This window comes from Strigops habroptila, chromosome 7, assembly GCF_004027225.2.
Source record: "Strigops habroptila isolate Jane chromosome 7, bStrHab1.2.pri, whole genome shotgun sequence".
NCBI lineage: Eukaryota > Metazoa > Chordata > Aves > Psittaciformes > Psittacidae > Strigops > Strigops habroptila.
In genome coordinates, this window is record NC_044283.2 from 1,284,982 (window position 1) to 1,302,293 (window position 17,312).

The 17,312-nt window shown below is 45.2% G+C and overlaps 1 protein-coding gene and 1 long non-coding RNA gene across 3 annotated transcripts in view; both read right to left on the minus strand.

The window, feature by feature from the left end:
• Window positions 1-17,312, minus strand: part of EXOC6B (exocyst complex component 6B) — a 304,945-nt gene that overhangs the window by 43,617 nt on the left and 244,016 nt on the right. The window lies entirely within an intron of this gene.
• LOC115610234 lies at window positions 1,064-17,017 on the minus strand. Its single transcript, XR_003992157.1, has 3 exons — window positions 17,008-17,017; window positions 16,342-16,352; window positions 1,064-1,213 (listed from the first exon to the last, which is right to left on the minus strand). It is a non-coding gene; the product is annotated as an uncharacterized LOC115610234 (long non-coding RNA).

Consider the following 17,312-nt stretch of genomic DNA (forward strand, 5'->3'; position numbering starts at 1 on the left):
ATAAAAACAATACATATCCATACAAAAAATATAAAAATCACCTGTACTCAATTACACCATCAACTCCATCACGGAACTGCAGAGCACGAGCACGCCAAATTAACCCTTACACAGCCAGTCACATCAGCCACCACCATGCCTCGCTTTAGCCATACACATTTACCACCGTCATCGTCAACTATTTTGCAGGTTTCATTTGTCTTCTGCATTTTCAAGGCACTAGAAAGTAATGGAAAAGTGGTAAACACTATCCTTTAGTGGAAACAGTAGGAATTTCAATGTGGACTCAAAGCTCTGCCATAAGCTACAAATCTAAATGGGCGGCAGATGATAAATGCTCCGATCAATCTCCAAGCCAGTACCTCGCAGCAGTAAACCCGCTGTCATCCATCCTTCCTAAAATGAAACACATCATAAGGTCGGGTTTTCCACCAAGTTTTCTGGCATTTCACGTCCTCTCTCCCCAAGCCAGGGGGTCTCAACCTCTTTTTGATCTGCGGAGCTCAGTCCAACTTCAGCAGGGAGAGGTGTAGGCTCCTGAATAATGAATTGAAGTTTACTGGCAAGAGGTTTGTCTGTCTGAGTTACCTCTCCTGGACCCCTAGAAGTCATCCAGAGACTGAAACCCACTCCTTTTACCTACAAAATATCCAGGACAAACCTTCAAGCAGACTAAACTCCATGAGCCAGAGTTGGCTTGCTCATGCTGGTGGGAAATTAGCCTTGTGAGCAAGTAAAAGCTTATCAGGAGCATTCCTGGGTACAGAGACAGTGCTGTTCAACCAAAAAAACTGAAAGCATTTTATAGAGTGAGGCAATTTTGAGGTCTGCAAGGTGTCCTTGCTTGTTTTCAGGTGGAAACCAAGATGCGGATGTGGGTGAAGATCTCCGCATGAAGTACTGTTTGAGATCATAGAATCACAGAATCAGCGAGGTTGGAAAAGACCTTTAAGATCATCAAGTCCAACCATTCCCCAGCACTACCAAGGCCACCACTAAACCATGGCACTGAAGGCCTCATCTACATGGTTTCTGAACACTTGCAGGAATGGTGACTCCACCACTTCCCTGGGCAGCCTGTTCCAATGCCTGACCACCCTTTTGGTGAAGAAATTCTTCCTAATATCCATCTAAACCTTCTCTGGCACAGCTTGACACCATTTCCTCTTGTCCTGTCACTTGTTCCTTGGGAGAAGAGACCAGCTACCTCCTCCTGAGATGTGCCATTCAAGAGCACAACTGCACAGAGACAAGGTTGCCTTAGCTGGTTTTCTGAATTGATGGCTAAGAAAGTCACACTATTATCCCTTCAACCACTCATAGAAATCACCAGAATGCCATAACCAGCTCCTGCCTTGGGTTTCCCTTATTACCAACAGCAGGAAAGGAAAAAAAAACCAACCCATTTTTATTCTACAGCCTCTTTCCACCCATCGATACCAAAATGCTTTGCTAACACCAAGCCACTGGTTTCAGACATCCCAATGAGGTCGCAAGGGTTGTTGTTGTGACTGGGAGCACTTTGCCTTGCAGCGAGGGATGAGGACCCTGGGCAGAAGCTGCACCCCATGATGCCTGGACCCACTCAGGTCCCCATTCTCCTCACTGGACATCCCTCACCCCCGTCGTTGCAAAGGTGCCGGGTGCCAAGAGTGGCGCAGCTCTTATTGACATCATGTGTGTATGGGGTGAGCTCCACTCAAGAGCACACATGGCACAAAACCTACGTGGAAAAATGAAATAACGAAATAATAAAACTGCATTCTCCTTCCCTGTGCAGGAGCGGTGCCTGTGCAGCAGCATAACCCAGTGTACATACGTTGTTAGACACAGTTTAAATATAGCATCTAACTATGAAAACATGAATAATTGCGGTGCTTAAAACGTCTGGCTAATCTTTAGCAGAACTGCAATCAATCACCGGTGTCAGACTGGGAAGCGTTTCTCAGTTTCATACACAAAACCTTCCTTCAAATGCAAACTATATCCACTTTCAGTGTTTGGACTGACTTTCCCATCTGATATTAATGGAAGCACTCTCGGCATGAAGAGGCACTGGTCGGAATTGATTTTCTGATATATATTTTGTTTTAAATAATACATCCAGTTGGGAATGACAGTCATAGGAAAAAAAAAGCCTTCCATTCCCTGAAGAGATGAAGGGGAATTTGGATGGGTTTGTAGCCTTATTAAAGAAAACACAGGGAACACGTTCGGCTGATCTCGCTCTTTGCTCACCCATTTGCAAGACCATGAAGCACAGCGAGAGAAAAGGAGCAAGGAAAAGCCAAGCCTATGGCTTAACCCAAAAACCCTGGAGGACTTTGTGCCCATCATCCTTATTGCCTCTCTTCTGGAAGTTCAGCAGTGCCTCACCTTCGGATGGTGACATATATAGTGAAAAATACTGTATTATTGACAAATCTGGTTCCTTTTTGCTTAACTAATAGCTAATACTCACACATTTAAGGTCATCTGCACTGTTCAATGACACACTCTAGTCCCAGTCCTTGCTAAGACAAAGCTTTGCCAATCCCTCGGTAAACAGTAACATATCCGTAGCTTTCCTAGGAGAGTATTTCTCATGTTTTCCCTAATTTCCTGGAGAGCAACTGCATTTTCTGCTGCAGCATGGGGCACACGGCTGTCTCTCCTTGGGTAGAAGTTGGTAATAACAGAGTAATCCCAGTTTAATTAATCTGAGCTCGGGCCAACCATGGCTTCACCCAATTATTTATGCACTGAGCACAATAATTCACATTAGACCAGGGCACGTCTTCCATAAGAGCACTCTCTGCTCAATGAGAAGATGCATTAGGAAGACTGGGAGAACCAAGTCAAGTCTCCTTCTCCCCACTAAGACTTGGCTGCAGACCATCTTGCAGACCCTTTTAAGAGTCTACCTTTTAAGCAGGTAGATTTAAGCTCACCAGTTAATGAAGTGTTACAGTCAGGATTATTCTCCCCACTTCATTATGGCAAAGACAGAAGGGTCCTGTCACCATTTACCATATTAAATAAGAAAACCTCAGAGCTGGCATCACACCACTGTGGAGCCCAGACTTCATCTGAAAGTCTGCCTGATAAAGCTCATTGAGTGCTCTCAAGCTGTCAAAAACCTCTAGGATGGTTTGAGGTATGAAGGAACCTGACCTGATCAAATCTTAAAGCAATTCAGAGCGGACGTGGGCAAGCACAACCCACTTTGTTATGCATCTCTTGCTACTCCTTTCTATCTTTTATGATTTTTTAATTTATTGGGTTTTTTTTGTTGGCAGACTCCAAAAGGCAAAGTAGTAAGACGATGGCCAAGGCATGTGCCAAAGAGCTGACATCTCCAAACAAGCAAGTAGTGTTCATCAAAATTAAATAGTGCTAAGACAGAATCTGCAGCTGCAGTTGAGGTGATGGCATCTGGAGCCTGCACGAGCCCCTTTAGGATATGGAAAGTCTTGATAAGATCTGGTGAGTAATACCTGTTCTCTTTATCAGTCACAATCTGAGCACAAGGGTGGATGTAAGGTTGTGTGGGGTTTTTTAACACTGGAACATGCAGTTTGTTTAGAGGTGTGAAAAAATACACCAAATCCCTGCTGGGATTGAAGACAGCATGAAAACCCCCGGGTGATCCTGCCTGCTACAAGAGCATCCCTGCCTGCAGTCAGTCTCTGCTTCAATAAGCGATTTGCACCTATAAATATGTTTGACACACAAGTGTTAATTTCTTCTCTTTCCCAGTTCAGCAATCTGTCTCTTATCCCAGCACCACTGCACATCTTCACACTGATATCAGAGTCGTAGAACCATAGAATCAAGAAGGTTGGAAAAGACCTTTAAGATCATCAAGTCCAACCATTCCCCAGCACTGCCAAGGCCACCACTAACCCATGGCACTGAGGCCTCGTCAACATGGTGTGTGAACACTTGCAGGGACGGTGACTCCAGCACTGCCCTGGGCAGCCTGTTCCAATGCCTGAGCACCCTTTGGGGAAGGAATTGTTCCTCAGCTCCATCTAAACCTGCCCTGGTGCAGCTTGAGGCCGTTTCCTCTTGTCCCATCCCTTGTTCCTTGGGAGCAGAGACCAGCCCCCTCCTGGCTCCAGCCTCCTCTCAGGCAGTTGCAGAGAGCGATAAGGTCCCCCTTGAGCCTTCTCTTCTCCAGACTAAACCCCCCCAGGTCCCTCAGCCGTTCCCCATCACACTTGTGCTCCAGGCCCTGCACCAGCTCCGGTGCCCTTCTCTGGCCCTGCTCCAGCACTTCAATGTCTCTCTTGTAGTGAGAGGCCCAGAACTGACACAGGATTCAAGGTGTAGCCTCAGCAGTGCCCAGCACAGGGGGACAGTCACTGCTCTGGTCCTGCTGGCTACGCTATTGATGACACAAGCCAGGATGCTGTTGGCCCTTTTGGCTACCTGGACACACAGAAACTCCTCGAGATTCTCACTGTCACTTCCAGCCCACGGCTCGCCCTGAACCCATAACTCTGCCTCATGCACAAGCTGTAACCCGGAGTCATGTTAACTCGGGTCATCTCAGGAAGTAGAGTGAAATACAAGAAATCTCCCCAGCTTTTTGTTTGTTTGTTGGGCAGAGCTGCTCACGGGCTCAGGATTTTTGGGGCAGGTGGGGGTGTGTTTTTGGAGGTCCTCTCCCAACTTGCAGGGTTATTTTCCAACCCAATCTCTCTGTTCTCACATCATGCTTCCTCTTATCCTTATCAGCAACCTAAGGAAATAATTGCACTGCCACAAATTATGCTAATTCTCCCTTTGCCCATTTTAGGACACACTATCCAATATGGACACTGTGGTACCAGTGAGACTGGGAAGAAATGCACCATTCACAGGCTTCATTTGCAGACCACCATATGCTACCTTGGGATACCACCTTCTCTTTCAGTCTGATTTAAGCAACTTTAGCGACGCTTTCTCTGCTGAATGCTAAAAAGAGGTTTACAATACTGTAAGGAGGAGCCCACCATGCAGAAATAACCCCAGTAAGACCCTTGGATGCTCCAGGAAGTACCACCACAAAAGCTTTTCTGAACTGATGTTTGATATTCCCAAATGCAAATCTATAAGCTAAGCTTAAACACTCAGCTGGTGTGCAAGGCATCTGGTACCGCTCGAAACACAGCCATTCTGCAGAGGTGGGGATTCATACTTCACCTCCGCCAAAATATGCTGGCGTCTGGTTTTGGCTTCCCCCCTCCTCCAGGCAGGTGTGAGCCCAGCCTTCCTTTGGAGACACCCCACTGTGCTGGGAGGACTGGGGGCCGCTCCGTTTCCTCGCTCATCAGATAAGTCCTTGCGGGAATTTTGGCAACGAAGCACCGAAGACGCGCTTGGCTCCGCTCCTAACAGTTGGAAGTACCTTCAAGGCAGGATTTGTTTCAATAAGGGATCTCTGGCTTCCTCTTTTCCTTCGCCTCAACGCGTCTGTAGGTTTTCTGATCCTGTTAAACTCTTGATCCAGAAGGACAGCACCAAAGACATGCTGTTGGTATTGCCTTTGACTTCACAACCTTGTGTGGTTGCTAAACCTTGTGGGTCCAAGTTTTGCCAATACGTTACACTAAATGCCCAAGGACCCTCACAAACTTCTATATTGATTCAGCCCCGCAAAACCTACAAGAAAAAATCAGCTGCTTCTCTGATGACCCCTTCCAACATGGAGGAAAACAATTATGGCTTTATACCCTTCACATGATCAGGATAAAACTTATTCTGTCTAGTCTAGCTTTTAGGACGACTCTGTTACACATCATTATGGTATCTCATCATCCCTCGAGGTGGGTAGACTAAGGACGTTTAAATGACATTCTCCAGGTAAAGGCAGCAAAGCAAGTCAGTGGTTCAGTCCAAAGCCATGGAAAGAGCCCTGCCTACCTGCATTCATAAGAAACTGTACGGCCAAAACACTGAGAAACCATATATCCCATCATTCAGAGACCTGATATCAAAATGCCTTACCAGTGGACGGCCCATTCCCAGACACCACTCTACGGTAGAGACCTGGATGTTCTCACTTGAAACACAGGACAAAGACAAAAGGGCAAAAAGTGGGTTTATTTATATAGAAGGTTTTACCACCTGAACGTTCTGCTTTGAGGCTATTATTTGATTTGGGATGCCTCTGAAAGACAAATTCTTTCTGGAGGAGTTCAGCCTTATTTCACCAAAAGATTACTAAAAGCTGCTAACATATGGTAGAACCATTTATATTCTCAAGCAAGAAAGGACACTGGGCTATTAATCACTAATTCCTGTAGCATCGATTACTGGGGTTGCAATGATAAGGATCAAAATAAGGCAAAACCTGCCAGTCAAAACACTAAAGAACTTAAATTCCTCCTGTCTCTTGTCCTTCGCAATGATCCTGAGCTACTCCAAGCTGGCAACACCAATTCCTCCAGGTTGTAATTCAGCAACTCACTGTGCACCAAAAGCTAATTGCTTTGGGAAAATATAATTTATTAGCAAGTCTCCAAGCCATCCATCCTTTGCCAACATCCAAACCTGGAGCAGATTCTGCAGGAAAAGACCTGGAATTTTCTCTTTCTCAGGGGAAGCCAACTTGGCCATGTGAAAACTCACTATTTGTGACATTCAGATAGACGGGTCATGGGAAATTTGCTTTGTTGGGACATTTTCTCCAGCAGCTACTATGCAGTAACTCTCCCTAGAGAGACTTTGCTGGGCACATGATGCACATCTGTAGAACAGGCTCTGGAAGCTCACAAAGAGGTAGTTAGTAGGATCTAAGGGGGTCGAACTCCCATTTAGCATCCAGTGTGGGGGCAACATAAGGCACCCGGAACTTTGAGAGCCAAGGTTCCCTGTGTTGTTGCTCTGGGCTGCCTACTAGAGAAGACAACATGCTTGAGGTTAGACTTGTAGAAACCTTTGCACATAGTAAAAATGAGGAAATTAAGGCAGGATGGTAGCAAATACACTGTAAATTCCAATTCCGGTTTGCCCCCCGCTCATTGCCCTGCAGAAAAAGCCCCTTTCATTGACATGAAAATAATCTACCCAATTGTCAGGATCAGCAGGCATCTCGCTGGTGCAGAGCTGTGCACTCCGAATAAGTACAAAGCCAGCAACAAAAAAACCCCTTTTGACAGTAAGAGGTATTTGGAAAACTGCATTTCTGGGTAAGTTTCCACCCTGTAAACACGGCGGGAGCTCGATCACGGCTCTGAATTCTTTTGTTTTCTGTTATAACTTAGTTCTTGTTTGCATGCCAGCTTACATAAGGGAGGGAGCACGGCTCCATCGTTACGTGCAACGAAGGACAGGGATGTGTAGGTGCAAACAAGGAGCTCCTTTGCTCCACTGCAGTCACCACCTCCTGTCCCTGAGTACTACCTGGGCAAGGAGATGATGTCTCCAGGGAGCAAAGGGTTTTGCTCAATGTCTCCTCTGCTACCCGCAGAGCGCGCTGTCATCTTCCTGTAATGGTGCTAAAAGTATCTTTTGTTACTCACTGAGCCCCGAGTCAAACAGAGGTTACGATAAATTAAAGACATGAGCATTTCAAATCGTGCTGAAATGAGAACTTAAAGCCCTGCCTTCTCCAAACGTGTTTTGGTCACTCCAAATGGATAAAACGGTGCCTGTTCCTCGGAGCAGCGAGACTGGGGCTCATTGCACATGTGAAGGGATGGGGATCCCCATCGGCGCCAAGCAGAAGCTGTCAGAAAGCCGACCAGATGTCTGCTCCACTACGGCCACCCTTCCAAGGGAGGATCCGTGGCGTGGATGGCAGCCAGGTAGAGGAACAAAAGGGCGCCTGCTTGGTTTTTCCTCCCGTTATTCAATACCGAGGCTTAGCGGTCACACCACATTTGCCTCCTCTCTGCTGATGGATGCTCAGTGCCCGTCCCAGCTCCAACACACGCACCAGGGTCTCACCTTCCTCGGTCTGCACGGCTGCACGCTATCGCCTCTCGATTCCTGCAAGGCATCCCAGGCCAAAATATAATGTTCCTTAAATTTGCCGGATGAGAGCACGTTAACAGGCTGATCTTTCGAAACCTTCCCATTCTTCTCATAATTTATTGATGAAAGGATTCCTCACTGGTTAGGCAATATCCCTCTGGATGAAAGCCTGGCTAGGTTTCTCTTCTTTCTACCACCCTCGGTAACGTACACCTCCTCTCTAAGGGCCCCCTGATGAAAAATTCACTACTCACCCGGCTGCGCTGCCAGTTGTGCTGCTGATGGATTGTGTTACTTTTTACCTGTTCAGATTAATCAGGTTACAGCTACAGCCTGCCAACAAAGCATGGCCTCACACCTCAACTCCAGGACTTAAATCCGTGTCCAACATCCCAGTCAGGCAACGCTGCAGATCTAACGCTCAAGCTTGAAAGCAAGCCTGGGACTAAGGAGTGGCTTTATCCATCGTTTTGGGTGAAGAGAAACCTTAATTTGCACCATATTTAGTGTGTAAAGCCACAGAATCATAGAATTGGAAGGGACCTTAAAGCTGATTCAGTTCCAACCCCCTGCCCCGGGCAGGGACACCTTCCACTAGAGCAGGTTGCTCCAAGCCCCTGTGTCCAACCTGGCCTTGAACACTGCCAGGGATGGGGCAGCCACAGCTTCTCTGGGCACCCTCTGCCAGCGCCTCAGCACCCTCACAGGGAAGAACTGCCTAAGAGCTCATCTCAATCTCCCCTCTGGTAGGTTAAAGCCATTCCCCCTTGTCCTCTCCCTACACCCATTGTAAAACCCATTTATATTTTCAAACTGTAGTTACAAAGAGCAGTGTGCCAGTGTGGACTAAGATCTGGGTGGTGGGAACTGAGACTGAGTAGCTCTACAGCCCTGCAACAGCTTCTCCATTTGAACTCCTAGACTGTAAAACCAGCACAACGCTTCTCCTCCCTCTTAGGCAGGGATGTCTGGAAGTTTAATTTGTGCTTTTAATGATCTGAGACACTTCTGAATGAAAGCTGGGACAGAAATACTAACTGCTTCACATACTCAGTACCCTACCGGGCAAAATTTATCACTGGGAGTAGCTCTTATATCGCCAGAGGACAAGGCTCGTATATCTTCTCAGTGCTTAAACCCAGCTTAGTGGTCCTTAGGATTTTACAGCATAGGAGTAAATCCTGACTCTGAATTTGTTTGATGGAGTGCTCCCACCACCGACTCAGCCTACGACCAAACAAGCAGCTCTGGTCTTGACTGAATGTAACAAACCCACCCCGGAAAGATGTTTTAAACCATTTGGAACGCATTTCTTGTGTAAGCAGAGATTTATCTTGGCCATTTTAAAAGAAGGAACCGATGTAACCATTCCACCATGGACACATGCAACATAGGATTATGGATCATGCATCTGGCATCACAGGGTGCTCCTTATTTGGAAAAGCTAATTCAAACCAGGGATGTCATAGAACCATAGAATGGTTTGGGTTGGAAGGGACCTTAAAGGTCGCCCAGTTCAACCCCCTGCCGCAGATGAAATGACCAACCTGCCACAAATTCCAGCCTTTGCTTTATCCACCCAAACCAGAACTGTTGCTCAACTCCTTCTTCTTGGCTTAACCTTAACCAGACAACCGAATACTAGTTAAATGAGGCAAGGTTTCAGCTGTGGGAAACGTAGGTAAGTTCTCCAGCCAAATTCCTTAGCAGTGCAGTTCCACCACCGTAATTGTATTGTCACTCATCACAAATGTCATGGAGATTATTCAACAATTAAAACTGACTTCTGAGAATCACAGCCCTAAGACAAACTGAAGTGATATGAAAAGGCAGGAATTTTTAACTCATTACATTTCCAACAATATTCCAAGCCCAAGAGGGCAGCATCTCAGGCAACAGTTTTTATTTTCAGAGACAGCTTGAACTGCAATATGCAATGATGATGATAACAATGACAGTAAAACCCAGTGAACACACTTCATGCTTTGGATTTTCAAGGTCAGAAGGGTAGGCTCCTATGAAAGAAAACAATGAGCTGCTTAAGCAATGTTCTTAAGCAATTACTGCAAGTTTGGAGCACCACTGAAACTCACAGTTCTTTGCTCACAAGAGAAAAATCTTGTTCCTTAATATTTTTATGTTTATAATGAAATTAAAATCTACTGGCTGGCAACAACTGGCCTCAATATGGTATTTTACTATCATTGTGTGTAGCTGTGGAGTTCTCTATTGCCTTTTTTCTATAAACTAGAAACCAACTTATGAACTTGACTAAAGCCTCGAGTCCCACATTAGGTTGCAAACGCCCATTCGACAGCTGTGGAAAAGTCAAGGACACAAATTGCCCAATATCATCAACATCAACTGGCAAAGCCAAACCTAGAGCATCCCAAATCCAAAAAGTATCTATGGAAATTCCCCTCCTTCCAACTACCCCAGGAAAAAAACTCTTGGAAACAAGGTTGAAGAAGGCTCCTCCAAACATTTCTTCTGCTCTTTGGACCTACTGCGTGTTCTGGGATGGCTGTGGGTCTCCTGGCTCTTCATCCACTATGGGAACGAAGCCAGTGCGTTGTTTGTTTTCTGTAAATTACATCTTTACTTAATTTTTCCTGAAATGCCCAGAAGTAATTTATTAACAATGACCAGGAATCTCTGCAGAAGGCGATATTCTCAGAAAAGCAAAGCGCTCCAGCAATGAAAGGAATGCGCGTGGCCCGACTGGTGAAGAACTAATGACTTCAAATAAAGGCCATAACATCTGGCTTAGTTTAGCCTAAAGCTATAACCAAACCACAGTCTCCTCAACTCTACTGGCACCGTGCTCATGAAAAATCACGCAACTATGAGATGACAGTTCGGAGTCGAAGCGGCAGCAAGTAAATATCACTTGATTAGGTGTCAAGTAAAACCGTCCTCGCTGAAACAAAATTGATGATATATAGCTTTGTTCCCCTGGGAACGTCGTTCGATCATATCTAACTGGATGGCTTTAGTGAAGGTGTATGCATTCAACCCCCTTAGAGACATGGTCAAGCTAAGAGGTGTTGGCAGAGCACCACCGAGACCCCAAATAGTGGTGAAGACTAAGAGCTTTCTCCACTGCAATGCAACGCAGCAAATTCATACCCTCTGCTTCTACTACGGTTCTTTTCTTTAGCCTTTTTTTCCCCTGTAATTACATGGGAAAGACATGCACAAAGCAGCTCCCACAGCTCACATGAGCATCTATGCCTTTGAAAACACATTCATGATTCAGGTTGTAGCTCCCTGGGTGTTGAAGCCGAGGGTAAGCAAGGGCATCAAGGCCACCAAAAGCATAAGAATGATGCAAGCCTACTCTTAGTCATTTACTTCTAAGGCAAAACCTTGTAACTTTAAAGGTTGAAGTAAATAAGCTGTGTTTTATCATGTTACCAGACTTCGTTAAGACACCATCAAAGCAAATTTAAGCTTTACCAGAGGAAAACTGCTCTCAATGTAATCTCTTTGCAGAGCTGCTGTTTGCACCCTCACAGGGTGAAAAGTGATGGGGAAAACATAATTTAATATGGTCTTGACAAATTTTATTATGTCACTATAACAACTGTAAAACTGACCAAAACATGTTGTTAAAAGCTCCAGCCGACGGGAGGATGAATGTGTGCATTATATAAATTCTGCAGGCACAGTAAAGCTCTTCACTGCTAGAGCCACAGGAGAGCAAAACCAGAGTAAAGCAGAAGGACGCGGGGTGGGATATGTTATCTTCAAAACAAATACTCCAACCCATCAACCATTTTTCATGTGCTTTCAACATCTAATTTCCAAGGTTGTTCATTCCTCTGGAAGGCAGCCCGGTCAGGCTGCCCTTTACTTTTAAAAACACCACGCTACTGTGAGTTTGCTCTTTTTTATTTTAAAGCCAAGAGGGTGGCCAGCAGTGAGCGTGGAGACTCAACATCTCGTTGTTAGGTGAGCCGTGCATGGGAGAGGTGGAGGAAGGATGCTGGAAGCATCACTGACCTCCCAGACCCAGCTTTCCCCCTTATGCTGCTGGCTGGTGGCATCTCCAGCTCCCTGTGCAGCTCATCCTGCTCCAGGGACTTGAATCCCAGAGATGAGAATATAGAATCATAGAATAGTTTGGGTTGGAAAGGACCTTAAGATCATCCAGTTCCAAACTCCCGCCACAGGCAGGGACACCTTCCACTAGAGCAGGTTGCTCCAAGCCCCGTCCAACCTGGCCTTGAACACTGGCAGGGATGGGGCACTCACAACTTCTTTGGGCAGCCTGTTGAGATGCTGTGGCAGATCCAGAGATCAGGGCTCTGAGCTCCACAGGAGCCTTTCTATAGGCAGCAGTTGCTCCTAAGGCACAAACATCCTCAAGAAACTAAACGCCATCACACACATGGTGATTTCCAGCCTCAATGATGCAAGACAGATTTAAGCCCCTGTTCAAGAGCCAGGTTGCTGTATCCAAATACTTCCCCACCCCCTAAAAAAGCTGATTTCATCAAAAGATCCAATTGCAACCCTATCATTTACCAAAAAAATAAAAAAAATCTCCTCTTTGCATAATCTACTTTAAAAACTAAATCTCATTTGTAGGTTATTAGAGCTGCTACAGTCTGTTACATCCGTGCACAGAGCTCCCATGAATTTTGAGAAGAGGGAGCTGGAGCTGGTTGTACTTGAGTATTTTGACACGTTTCTGCAGCACTGGATGCAGCCGGCTCATTAGCTGTAGCGCTACCCACAAACTGTTTCAATAACTTGAAACACAAAATGCTGCTTGAAAAGACAGTGGAAAAATATATGACTAAAAATCCAACTACAAGCGATGGCATTAACGAGATCCGTGCTGAGTTTCAGGGTCGATCACTCAGCTCATTGTCAGCTCCTGCCTCCAGCCACCGTCTGCGTGTTTTCCATTTAGACTGGGCTGACAGGAGCAATAATCGTGTTTTTGCTACTCTTTGCAAACCACCTATCACACTTTGGGGACAAGTCTGACTGTTAGTTGTTGACCATAAACAGCTAAAACAACCCTCTTTCATCCTAATTTTTAAAGTATGTTTTAAAAGAGGAGCTTCAGTCCCATAGGAGTTTGCAAAAAGACAGTTTCCCTTCAACAAAAGAAAAAAAACCCCTCTTTTCTTTTTGCATTACTATTTGGCTTTTTCTCACTATCCACATATATCAAAGCTTTTCATGGAGGAGAGGAGGAAACTGAGGCACAAGGACTCTGGCCAGTGTGGGGTGCAGAGCTGCAGCCCCGGTGCACTGCTCCCCACCAGTCCCCCTCAACTATATCCCCAACCCAAGAAACCTGGATTCTATTAGTGGCTTTGGCAAAGCCTTTGGGCCAGGGCTTTGCTCATGTGAACAACTCCTGTGAGTCGAACAGCGGGACTTTCCTGTGCCGTGATTCAGTTTCCATCCCAGCGGGGCTGCTGGGGATAAGTTCGGAGTTTTGGGAAGCTCCGAGGAAGAGGAGCGATGGGACGCTGGGAGATGGGGCAGCCTCTGCTTTAGAGAAGTAATTATCAGAAACATTGATCATTTTCAGGTTTGGGAACTCTAAACTAGGTGAAGGTTTACCCTGGAACACAGCAATGTCCCACCCCTTCTAGTGTTAAAGGCCAGGTTGGACACAGGGGCTTGGAGCAACCTGCTCTAGTGGAAGGTGTCCCTGCCCGGGGCAGGGGGTTGGAACTGGAGGAGTTTTAAGGTCCCTTCCAACCCCAACCATTCTGTGAATCTATAATTCTATGAATGCTCAGGCAGGTTGCCCAGAAGGAAAAGGTTGCCCAGCCAGCAGGGCTGCAATGTTCTCCCAAATCTTTTTAAATCGAAGCCCCCACATACCTTCAAAATGACCCAGAGAGTGAAGGGCAGATAAATCCTTTTCCTCTGTGGTATCTGGACAGGTGGTTTCCTCCCAAAAAGTAATTTTTTTTTTTTTTTTTTCTAAGTTTCCACTAGTTTCATTTAAAAATAAATAAATGTATTTATATTTTCGGGACTACACCGGTCCCAAAATAAAAGCTATGGGTTATGAGGTTGATTTTTGGTACCTACCAACCTAAAAGGCAGCTACAGAGAAAAAAGAACCAGAGCCTTCTTAAAATGACCAGCAAGAGGACAAGAAGCACAAGTTGCAACCAGGGACATCACAGTGGTATACAAGATAAAAACCAAAATACTCCTTATTGGGAAAAGAGGTTGGAAAGGAGGCAAATAGGTCAGAGATTCTCTGAACAAGGTCCTGAGCAACCTGGTCTACCTTTGGCACGAGTCCTGCTCTGGATAGTAGGTTGGAGCAGAGACACCCAAGGGTCTTTTCTAGCCATTATTCTGCACTATACAGTCATGTTCTGGAATATTTTTTTTCCAAAAGGTTATTTTATCTAGCTCACTGAATGTTTGAATCTGTTTCCTTATTTATTTTCAGGAAACACCAAGGATTACAAATGGGAGGGAATGAGATGGGTATGAGAAGGACTGAGTAAAGAAAGATCTTAGTGAGGAAGAACATGACAAAAAAGACAAAACAAGAGCTAATACATATATAGAGATATATGCCTGCAGGCAGAAAGGCACCAGAATCTGCCTAGAATGGGGAGAATATAGCAGCACTCCCAACTGGCATGCCAACTTTCCTCATAAGTGTAGCTAAACAGAACTGTGAGAAGCCACCAAGAATATAATTACTCTGTAAGGGACAGATCCTGCCCAACACTTCAGCAAACTTGCCTGGACTTCATGTGAAAAATATCCAACTTGGTTGCCTATTCAAGCTCTCCATCTTCAAGCAAAGACTCGAAGCCTACCATCAATCTTGCTATCACCACATCCAGGCTTCCCCAGGACACTGAAAGTGAGGAAACCTTCGGAAATCCATTTCTAAAGAAATTTCTGAAGAATCCTGCATTTCCATCTGTTCCATAGAAAACAGCTAAAAAGGAACATGCTGCTCCTGCCTCGGGCTGCAATGCCCTTGCTGGTGTCTCTCATGTACCTTCCACTGCCGGAGGAGGTCTTAGATTCTGATTAAAAGAGAATTCAAGTGCTTATTTAAAGGAAAACCACACCAAATTAAGTAAAATCTGCAAACAGATACAATAGAAAAATAAAAATGAGCTTTCCTAACCTTGGCTTTGTATCTCAACAGCTTTGTCTTGTAGAATAGTTGTGCAAACACTTTGCATGTGTCCTTCAAATTGGCCTTAGTGGGACATCGGCAACCCCAAACCTTTAATTCAAGATTGGATTTCTGCATTAACACACTGCACTGCTTTGTTCTGACCTGGAACTTGAATATCCCATCACCCTGAGCCCTATGCTCCAGCTGGGATGGGTGGGAATCCCTGCATCCCATGGGAGCAGGAGAAATCAAAGTTTCCCCTTGCTTTTCACCACAACTTGAGGTGTCAAGAAACAAAACCCATGCAGGAATCTCCTTCCCCTCCCTTGTCCATATCTCACTTGGGGGTAAGGTCTGCAAGTTGTATATAGACTAGGCTACTTCAGAGAAAGCCATAAATGACATTATTCCCATGCATTTTACAATGGTTGGACTGGCTTCACAGTTTCCAAATGCACAGAAAGGTATTCCCTGATTGAACTCTCATGTTCCAAACAAAACACAGCTTGTACAGTAAATTGGTAGGTCGGTACAACATTTGTGTGATACCCTTTTAGAAATAAAGCAAATCAATATAGTGCCAGCCAATAATCTGAGTCAAACAAATACATCTCAAATCTGCAAAGCACAAGGTTTCCCTTCAAATAAACTGTTGGATGCTTGAATGCAGTGAAGTGTTACAGCAAAGCATCAGAGCAGAGACACAGACCGGTAAATGGACAGGTTAAGGAGGAGAAATGAGATAATTAAACCAAAACATCCCTAGTTCACATTGCTACCTCTGCAGTCACTGTGGAGCCTATGGAGATAGAGAAGTTGGTCTTTGAACATACCAGAAGAAATCCAGTAAAACAATGCAAGCACCAAATAGAAACAAAAAGCTGGCATTATTCAGGATTGGACTTGTTTAAAAAGGGCTTAACAACAAGGCAGGAAGATGAAGACAGAGCTTCAATTGCCCTAAACCCAATGTCCTGCATGTAGCTGGTTGAGAAGCTGTACCCACTATCATCAAGACAATGCCCAGCTTCCAACAGGGAATTAAAAGGTGGAAAAATAAAGGCCAGAACCTGCACGCTGGGCAGAATAAGGATGCTGGAAGAAGCATATCAACTATTCTGTAGGAGGCCAGGGATGGCTAACAGCTCAGGCTTAGGAATGTTTCATACAAACATCTCCAGAGGGTCCATGAACGAGGGATGAATGCAGGTTCCCATAGAGCAGACCTGCCTTGCAGATGCGCCAAATCAGGAGTTTGTTCCTACAAGTCATCCTCCTGGTGAACAATTTTGTAGAACAAACCATTTAGAACTCAAACTCAGTACTGAAAACACCAAACACCATTATTTGGAGCTGTCGTCTGAACTTAATCCAAGCTGAGATGTGTCCAACAGGATAGTACCTCTAAGCATGGTGCTGGGACATGTCTGATGGTGGTTTTGGAAAGGCCAGGCGCTACCCATCAAAGCACTGGTGCTGCTGTTGACCATGCTTTAACCTACCGGGGACAACTCCAAATCCCATTGCAGAGGTAGTAAATGATCTGCCCTGACCCCACGACGGGGTGCAACGGCAAATGACTCAGGCTATTATGGCATTGCATGGACCATGCTTCCTCCAGCTCTTCAGTCTCCCCTTCTCCTGTCTATATGCTGATTTTCTAGTCTATTTTTTCTTCCAGCCTTGCCTAATGAACTGCTGAATCAGTTTGACACCTCCAAGCCATGACAGATGGCTCCACACATTACTGTTAATGTGCTGGAAACCACCGATGGATGCTGCCTGATCCCAGCACGCAGCGATGGGGGAGCTTTACTGGAGTGGTTTACATTTCAATGAGTTTGTGCCTTTTTCCACTATTTATATCATAAGTGTGATCAGATGAGAGAAAGAATAAAAAATAATATTATTTCCACAGTCCATTACATCACCTTTTCCTCTTGGAAAAGTTTGTAACTTCATATATATATTTATGGATACAGCCCCACACATGCTGGACCTATCTCTTTACGAGAGCAGAATATTCTCATCATGTGTATTAAGGGATAATCTATAGGAAAAATATGCTACTGGAGAGAAATTTGTGCTGGAGGCTTCCTCTGTCTTCTGTTAAGAGCCGTTTGGAGAAAGCTGCAAGCGGCTGAAAGGCAGAAGGATAAATAAAATGCTCTAAATTACAACATTTGCAAGTAAGTCTGTGAGCAGTGTTACTCTTCAAGGCAACGAGGGTCTGGGA